Source organism: Mytilus galloprovincialis, chromosome 2, assembly GCF_965363235.1.
Source record: "Mytilus galloprovincialis chromosome 2, xbMytGall1.hap1.1, whole genome shotgun sequence".
NCBI lineage: Eukaryota > Metazoa > Mollusca > Bivalvia > Mytilida > Mytilidae > Mytilus > Mytilus galloprovincialis.
In genome coordinates, this window is record NC_134839.1 from 33,320,063 (window position 1) to 33,329,689 (window position 9,627).

The 9,627-nt window shown below is 32.9% G+C and overlaps 1 long non-coding RNA gene across 1 annotated transcript; it reads left to right on the forward strand.

The window, feature by feature from the left end:
• Nucleotides 1–435: 435 nt before the first annotated feature.
• Nucleotides 436–1,795, forward strand: LOC143062213 (uncharacterized). Its single transcript, XR_012974609.1, has 3 exons — nt 436–509; nt 981–1,039; nt 1,714–1,795. It is a non-coding gene; the product is annotated as an uncharacterized LOC143062213 (long non-coding RNA).
• Nucleotides 1,796–9,627: the final 7,832 nt, after the last annotated feature.

Genomic DNA, 9,627 nt, shown 5'->3' on the forward strand with positions numbered 1-9,627 from the left:
TCGACTGGACTATGGGGGGTCTGGGGTTTTGAATCCCCTTTTTTAGGACGATCAATGCATTTGGAAAGAGGATAGTACACCTGACCTAATAATGACTGAATGGTTCAGCTAACAAACAAGCTTACCAAAGATATTACCTTTGCCTACACACTCAACAAAATCGGCTATAAAGGGAGTTCATATATAAATTGTAGATATAACATAGTTGTTTCAGACATACACGAAATATTTATGGTTTAACTTCTACCAACAGATAACAGTAACATGTTTTTAAAGATAGATTTTCCGGCCCTTGGTTTTTAAAGTAAAAATGAAAAAAAAATATATATACATATAACATAACATAATTTAAACGTTACACAAATCCTCGGACGACCTGATGCGCAAGGTTTCATATAATATGTATTTTTCTGTCTTATTACAGATACAGAATTTACATCCTGATTATGTAAACCATGGACACCACATAATGAAATTCATGGACGTTCGTATGCCTGTTTTCGAAAATGGTATAGTTATTTTGTTAAACATGTATAATATATAGATATAGGAAGATGAGGTATGAGTGCGAATGAGACAACTCTCCATCCAAGTAACAATTTATAAAAGTAAACCATTATAGATCAAGTTATAGACTTCGACACGGATCCTTGGCTCACAGCGAACAGCAAGCTATAAAGGACCCAAAAATTACTATTAGACTTAATACTTAATCACTTTTGTTTGAAAAAAAAATCTCTCATATTTCAATTTGGCTCAGTATAAATTCGATATCAGCAGCATGACTGTTGTAGTCTTCGGTCACTTTTTTATCAATTGTATTATAATTCAGAATGTGAAATACATGTCTGTAGCCGATGCCTCCTTACTATATGTTTAACAAGATAAGAGAATGTAGCCTTTTAAGGCTGTTTAATAAAGATAAATAAATTTGCAGGCGCTCATTATATATTACACATATATTTCGATATCTATTTCAGGTACATCCATAAGGGGTTACAGTATTTACATTGATAAGAATGAAGAAACATAAGGAATGGTAAATATATACAACACTATTTTTTAAATTTTTTTTATACATATTTAACAAAACTGGTTGCAAGGGTCTTCTCGGCACAAGACCATACAATAAGCACAAGTGTCCGCTGGATTGAAATGATTCGGCATTGAAGGTGATCTGCTAATGAAAAAATGAACAAAAATAATGATATAAGGGAAACTTAATGTTGGGTTAATGTCAATGAGAGCCACCATTCAAACATCACAATGTTCTAAGACTGTTACTGCGTGTTTAAATATATGCTGCATGAATATGCATCTCGTATAGCATACTAGACACTATACTATTAGTCTTATACAGCATATCACACCCGGTCTAAAAAAGGAACTATATTGCATTCGCCTTGTCCATCTGTTGAATATTCAAACTACCGACTGTATAATAGCATAACGTTCTCGTCATTATACTTGTGTATAGATACATTTGATTTCTGTTTAATATAGGTATATTACTGAAAATATTGTTCCGAGCCGGGTCAAAAGAGGTTTGAACAACTTCCACCCTCTTTTTTGAAACTGGCTTAATCTGCTCCTGTTTTTTTGCATTATGGTTCACAGGAAGATAAATAATACAACTAGAAATAAAGGTTAAATTAGAGTAAACGATTTTTGATTTAATAATTAAAATAATTTCTCCTTCATTTTCATTTTTAGGTAATGCTGTGAGGATGCCTACCCCACGACATTTCAGTTGCATTATATGTATGAAAACGCATTTAAAAGAGACAAACCGACGAGCAATATTTAATTCTTGATTACGGAAATATGTAGAGTCAATTTTAAAAAGGCATGTGTACGAACATGACGCAATTTGCTTAAAATGTAGAACAAGAATTCAACGAGAAATTCAGGCTATCAAATTAGTTAACAATGTGACTGTTGCAGAAAAAAAATATAGGCAATTAAAAAAAAAGACAACCAAGCTCTGGAGGCGTCCTTAGTCCAAAAACCATACAACTTCCAATATGTTCTACCACAAAATCACACCGTATGTGTATTGTTTGTAAGAAGCAGAATTCAAATAGGCATAAACTTATTGTTGTTCCCAATGAAGCCAAGACACAAACATTTATAGACAAGGGCATCTTTATTTCCACCAATAGTAGGTGTTGTTCTGATCACCTTGTTGGTAAATACTTCAAGCAAGAGGTTCTGAAAGCATCAAAGCATACTTCTCCGTCGACATTCTTCAACCGTACGGATGTAAACAACTTGTTGGATAGAACCAGGTCCATGCTAAAAGATGTTGGTAAACTTAATTTCGATGTCCAGATAGCTATGTCAGATGACGATTTTGTTAATCTCACCAAACAACAGTTTGACGTTGTCGCCACACATGTTACAGACTTAAGTAACTCTGAAGTACGCTCAATAAGAACATGTCTTGCTATTCTCCTTGTAAAATTACGCACTGGATTATCGAACACAATCTTGGGAACTCTTTTCAGCCTTAAGTCCTACAATATACGGCGAGCCGTACACTCAGCTCGAGAATCTTTAATTAAAAATTTTGTTCCATCATTTTTAGGATTTAACCGTATGAGTCATTCCGTTTTTGCCCAGAGTCATACAACTCCAACTGCCAAAACAGAAAAGTTCATACCACAAGTTCCAGAAGAAAACCTACAGTATTCACAAAAATCGACCTTTAGTCAAGCCCATGATTATAGTTGGATCTGATGGCTACATTTTGAGTGTCTTTGGGCCATATTATGCCAATGGCCACAACAACGATGCCTTAATTACTAAGCATTTATTTAAAACCAATGCTGAAGATATAAAGAAATGGATAAAGGACGATGACGTATTAGTAGTCGACACAGGTTTCAGAGATGCTCAAGCTTTCCTTGAGAGTTTGAACTTGAAAGTATAGATGCCTTGTTTCATCAAAAAGGGACAAAAACAACACACTACCGAGGAGGCAAATTCTTCACGACTTATAACAAAAGTTCGGTGGGTAGTTGAAAGCGCCAATGGACGCATTAAACAGTGGCGCTTTCTCGACAAAGTGGTTTCAAACCACTTCGTTCCCTATATTGGAGATTTTGTCAGAGTTGTTTCTGCATTTATTAATTGCTTCCGGGCTCCACTGATTAATGATTTTTGTAATGAAGAGATTGGCCAAACTATGCTGGATAAAGCACAGCTTGGTAACCAGGTACAGAAGTATGTCGAGGACAATAATTTAATTCGCAAAAAGGCTATTTATTCTGAAGTAAATGGCACGGAAAACGTTTTAGATTTTCCTAAACTTACTCTCCAACAAATCAGAGATATTACTATGGGAGTATATCAACTGAAGCAAGCTCCAAGATATACAGAAAGCCATCTATCTGATGACAATTACATGCTCCAGACTTGCCGTGACCGTCCTAATCTATTACGAGTAAAACTAATATCCAGACATTCGTCCTCAAGAGTGTACAGTCTATGGATTGAATTTAGTGGAGATGAAGTAACTGGTTGGAATTGCACCTGTAAAGTTGGCGCCCGGGTGGTTGGTTGTTGTGCGCATATTGCATCTACAATTTGGTACCTTGGTTATAGCAGGTGGGAACTAGAGACACCAAGCACGTGTAAATATGCAGATTCAATTTTGAATGCAAAAGATGTGCCACTTGAAACAGATTCCGATTCTGATAGTGACGGTTTCATTGAGGAGTGAATCTCTGACACTCATATTTATTGACAGAGGTTAAGATGTAAATGCATAGAAATAGTAAATTTATTTAACAGGGGGTGGGTTTTTTTCATTGTTGTATTAACAAACGATTTTTTTTTTCGGAGATCAGCATCCGATTAAAATTGTTCCTGTCTTGCGGAATTCTTTTAGATTATAATGTTGGATACGTTTTTTTCTCGCTGATCGTACATACTCTTTTGTTAATTATCTGCACACTAATTAAGAATAAGAATATGTTTGTACACATTTTTAGTCACATGTCAGATATATAAAAAAAGAAGATGTGTTATGATTGCCAATGAGGTTAGATCCACGTGAGTTTTAGTCAAAGCTTAGGTATCAGTCTTTTTGCTCTTACTGAGCATACTCTACATTAAACAATATATAAATATAAATAATGAACTACAATTATACTGAAATAGAAGATAGTTTGGTACACCTTGTCAGCAAATCTGGTTAAAGTTTTTCCTCCTTGGAGCTGATTGACGTGTGATAATCACCTGTGAGCTATGTGTCTTTAATAAACAAGACTTTGGTCACTTTGGAGATTACCCTGCTAATGTAGTATTACGTACATATATTATTATTTGATAGCATATAAATCTATTGTAATAAAAATTCATAATATCTAATAAAATTTGTAGATTTTGCTAACAAGGTACTTATATTTGTATAAAGTAACATTTGTGTATAATGGAAAGTTGTTTTAACGTTAATTAAGCTACAATTAAAAATTGCTTGCTAATCCCTCTCTGTTATTACCTTTAGATAATTCTGGTTCATTTCCAAATCCATCTATTAGGAAGGGGAGAATAATAATACGAATTTCAATCATAGTCTTTTTCAAAAATGATGAACGGTTCTTTATATTGGTATGTAATCATTTTAAACGTTTCAAATTTATGAAATTATATTCGTACATCAATGTTTTTGATACACCAATAACAAAAACTGAAATATATTGAATTGATACATTTTGTAACTATTCAAATTTATATCAAAAACCTAAACTGAATTATAAAGTAATGAACCTGTTAAAGGGAGACAATACTCGCATAACTTTTTCGAATTGGCACATAATACAACGGAATGTCACTCTTGCATACAAATGGCACATCAATATAATTAATTAACTGTGCAATCGCACCACCTTCAATGATGATTCTAAATTATAAATATAACCAAAAATTGTTAATCTATAGATAGTAAAGACTAATGAAATCTAACCCACTGTTAAAATATTTCTTTGCATTTTTTTAAAACTTCCTCAGTAAAATGCTTGAGCACTTGACTTTCATAGCTCATAATTAACGTTTTTACACAATATTTAAATAAAGTAGCTAAAGATTATTCGCTTCTCAAAGTGTAAGACGCAATAAAAATCGTATGCTTGCACCATCTTACCCAAAAACAGATTTAATAAAGTTCTGAACATTTCGACATTTCTTCGTTAAAACCGGTTTTAAACGAATCACAAGTACGTGTTAAGATCCGACTAAATACCCATATCCAGATATCGTCAGGTAAATTCGCTAATCTGATGATATATACAAAAAGAAATGTGTTGATATATGATTATGCACTATGATAGGTTTATCTAATTACCTTCACTTTTAATACAGATATCCGACAGTTTTGATTCAGACCAATGGCGTACATTTTGTTGTCCATATTACACTATATCTTAAGATGCTTTTTATACGTTTCTGCGTAATATATACTTAACCTAGTAAGTTATACCTGTTTGGCGGTTCTGGTGTCAGACCATCAATTAAAAATCCCTATCTGTTCAACCAAATTTTGCAATTTTCACAGCTTTCTAAATATTTTACCTTAAGTTTAACTTCAAGGAAACCAGGTATATCCTGAATTGTACATGTATCCCCTTTCTACATGCAAATTTTCAACCAATGTTTAAAGTCTTGTAACAAATTTCTGATCTTGAAAAGACAGGTACTACCAAAATAACTCCCGGTTTTCTGGAAATCTTAAATTAGTGTACTATGTAGCGCATTAATCCTGAATTTTTAATGCAAACTCATAGACAAGTGAATTTTGGCTCAAAATGGTCTAAATATATTTCCCTTTCACCAAAAGTTTCATTTCTGCAAATTTGTTGGTCAGTTTAAGTAAACAATGACATCAAAAGCACTATTTTGTGTCAGAGTAGGACTACTTTTACATACGTTCTAAATTGGAGGGAGTAATTGGGGGGGGGGAGTTTTTTTTCGTTTAGTAAACACCAAGCTTCTTCCGTCCATAGTTGGATAGTGGTAAATCTACAAAATATCAAAACCGATGACAAATTAACATAAGAAAAGTACAATATCAGCGTAAATCATATAGAGAAAGGTCGTTGCTACGCAATGGATACAGTTGCTAGGTAGTTTCTAAGCATTAAAAAGCTAACAAAATGTAAGTTATTTACAGTTGTCATGTAATCACCTAACAATAGATACCTAGCTTTGGTCAACACATGAGGGGTTGCATAAACCTTGAAGAGACATTAAAGGCTGTGATTGCTTAGTATACAGTGCTGTTGCTAAGGGTCATTCTGGTGGCTAAGATATGATAAATACTCGTATTTAATAATTCAGATAAATGAGACATTATAGTTAGAGATTTCCATATATGCATTGTACAATGATACATTTTTATTCATAGTATCATATAAAAAAAGACACAATTTAATGAATATGGTTAAAAATAGCGCATAAATTGCAGATTTTAAATCTGTTGCTAGGCAACCAACAAATGATAATTACAAAAAAAATTGTCATGTTTTTAAGCTTCTATATTTAGTCTATTAAAATTATAAAATTCAATTCATTTGGAGAGGGGGCCAAAAATGGCCCTTATTGTACCTTGTCCTTTTTTTTCTCACACATGCTATTTTAAGTATAAATAATCGGGAATAAAATCGCAATTCACGACACTATAAACAAAGTAGTACACAACCCAACTGATTAACTTTATCAATCTTAAAGAAATGATAAAAGCGATAAGTATCAAATTTACATATAGATTCTTACATTGATACCAGTGGATTATCGGATTTATCCAATCGAGATGTAAAATTATCAATTTTAAAGTCCGAGCCACCTCGGCGAGGACTTTAAAATTTATAATTTAACTATCGAGATTGGATAAATCCGATAATCCACGAGTAACTATGTAAGAATCTGTTTCTCCAATGATTAAAAATACATTTTCTTTTTTTGTTAACCGAAAATCCCCTTCGAGTGCCTTTTACATTGCACGAAGTTGTCAATTTCATTAACATGTGTTAGCATATTTTGATTCATCCAGTTAGCTAAAAAGGTCATGATCCTTAAAATCATCCAATGATCTTTTGAGATCACCAGCAGCACACGTTGATTAAATTTTTTTTATACAATGGGTTCGGAAAGGGATAAATTTCCATAGAATTAGAGAAATTCTTTTTATAGCACAATAAATAAAGCCAATACCTACTGATATTCAAAGATATATAGGTTAGTCTTCTATGATATACACTAACATATATTGATCGAGGTGTAAATTTCATCAAGATGCAAAATTTTATATACATATTCACCACTTAAAATAATATTATAATGGTCTATATTTTACTTAAGTTTGATCTCTTATATGAAATAAACCGACTTAAGCATCACTAATAAATCATTCACTCTATAGTTTGTCGATATGCTTTTAACGTGTGAATACAGAGGTGTTAATTTTTGACATTATCAAACATTGCGTATTTGACTTTCAGAAATGATTATACTGCATTTCACGTGGCTCGGTACTTGTACATCCCGTCATTGGGTTATTGTTCAATGACAATTCTCGAATTATTGTCTTTTAATTTTGGTAATTTACCTTTTTTTGGTTATTTATATACATATGACGTGGTTGTGTACGTATACATCCCGTTATTGTACTATTGTAAAACATTTTTGTATTCTTGTCTTTCAAATTTGCTAATGTGCTATATCTATATAAAATTGAGAATAGAAATGGGGAATGTGTCAAATAGACAACAACCCGACCATAGAGCAGAGAACAGCCGAAGACCACTAATGGGTCTTCAATGTAGTGAGAAACTCCCGCACCCGGAGGCGTTCTTCAGCTGGCCCCTAAACAAATATGTATACTAGTTCAGTGATAATGGACGTCATACTAAACTCTGAATTATACACAAGAAACTGAATTTAAAAATCATACAAGACTTACAAAGGCCAGAGGCTCCTGACTTGGGACAGGCGCAAAATTGCGGCGGGGTTAAAGATGATTTTTGAGATCTCAACCCTCCCCATATACCTCTAGCTCCTGTTAGGGGTTTTGTAAACGATCATGAAACATATGAGAAGAACATAAACCGTGACATGCCAACAACTGGTTTTAGAATAAATGTGTTTTAGAATAAATGTCGTTTGTTTTCTCTTATTTTTTAATGTAAATTCACATTGCGATAAGACGTGTCACGGTACTTGTCTATCCCAAATTCATGTACTTGGTTTTGATGTTATATTTGTTATTCTGGTGGGATTTTGTCTGATGCTTAGTCCGTTTCTGTGTGTGTTACATTGTAGTGTTGTGTCGTTGTTCTCCTCTTATATTTAATGCGTTTCCCTCAGTTTTAGTTTGTTACCCCGATTTTGTTTTTTGTCCGATGCAAATACCCTATCAGTGAATGTGCCTTTTCATGTTTCTTGCAAACATATATGACGTGGCTATGTACTTATACATCCCGTCATTGTGTTATTGTACTTTGGTAAATTTGTGTATTCTTGTCTTTTATTTTTGCTTATATGCTTGGTCTATATGCCATTTTGTGCTTCTTTGTTACACATTTCTTCGTTTTATAGTAATAAAGATTATAACACAATGTTGACTGCTGTACCCCTATTTCTAACATTTTTACCTATTATGTCTGTTTTGCTTTGTTCACACATAGCTGCCAATATAACGGAATTTGATGCGACTGTCATACATGTGTGAGGTTCATTTAGCTTTAAAATCGGGTTAAATCAACCATTATCTACATAAGAAAATGCCTTTACCAAGTCAGGAATATGACAGTTGTTATCCATTCAATTGATGTGTTCGAACTTTTGATTTTGCCATTTGAATTGGCACTTTCATTTTTGAATTTTCCTAGGTATTAATTATTGTTGTGATTTTACTTTTTGTTATTGACGATGCTAATTTTAAAGCATTTTTTTCATGTATGCTTAACATGTAAGCAACATCAGAGAAATATCAAAAATGTAAGAAGTCCTTCGGTCTTTTTTACTCGATAAACATGAGTGTGATGATCTCACAATTACATAAGCCGGGTTTTTTTTTACTTTCATTATGTGTTTTGTTTCTTTTGACTGGAAGTTTATAATACAATAATCATGTTAGGGAGCTACAAATTGATTTTTATTGGGGAGGGAGGGGGAATGGTAGCTCCCTTAGAGACATTGATATTTTCACACAGATTTTGTTCCAATCATTGTTTTTCTCTATTTCAAGCGTTTAGATGAAAATGCGCAACAAAGACCACATATTTTGATATTTAAGAAAAAAAATGACAAGTGTTAATAAGAAAAACTCAGTCTTGTATAACTGAAGTTTGGTTGAATGAAGTTATACATATTGTCATTTAAATTGATTGGTTTGGTTTGTTAGCTTGTTTGATTTCAGAAATTATTGGTTGATTGATCGACATTTTTATAAAACAATTTAATTCTTTGCTTGTTACTTTGCTGTTCAGTGGCAAATATTTAACAACCATTCTCCACTCACAGAAGGATAAATGCTAAGAGTCAGGGGCCGTATGCATAAAACATCTTGACTTAAGTATTCCTTAAACTTAGATTTCACTAAGAATTTCCTTAGTTAAGTCAAATTCT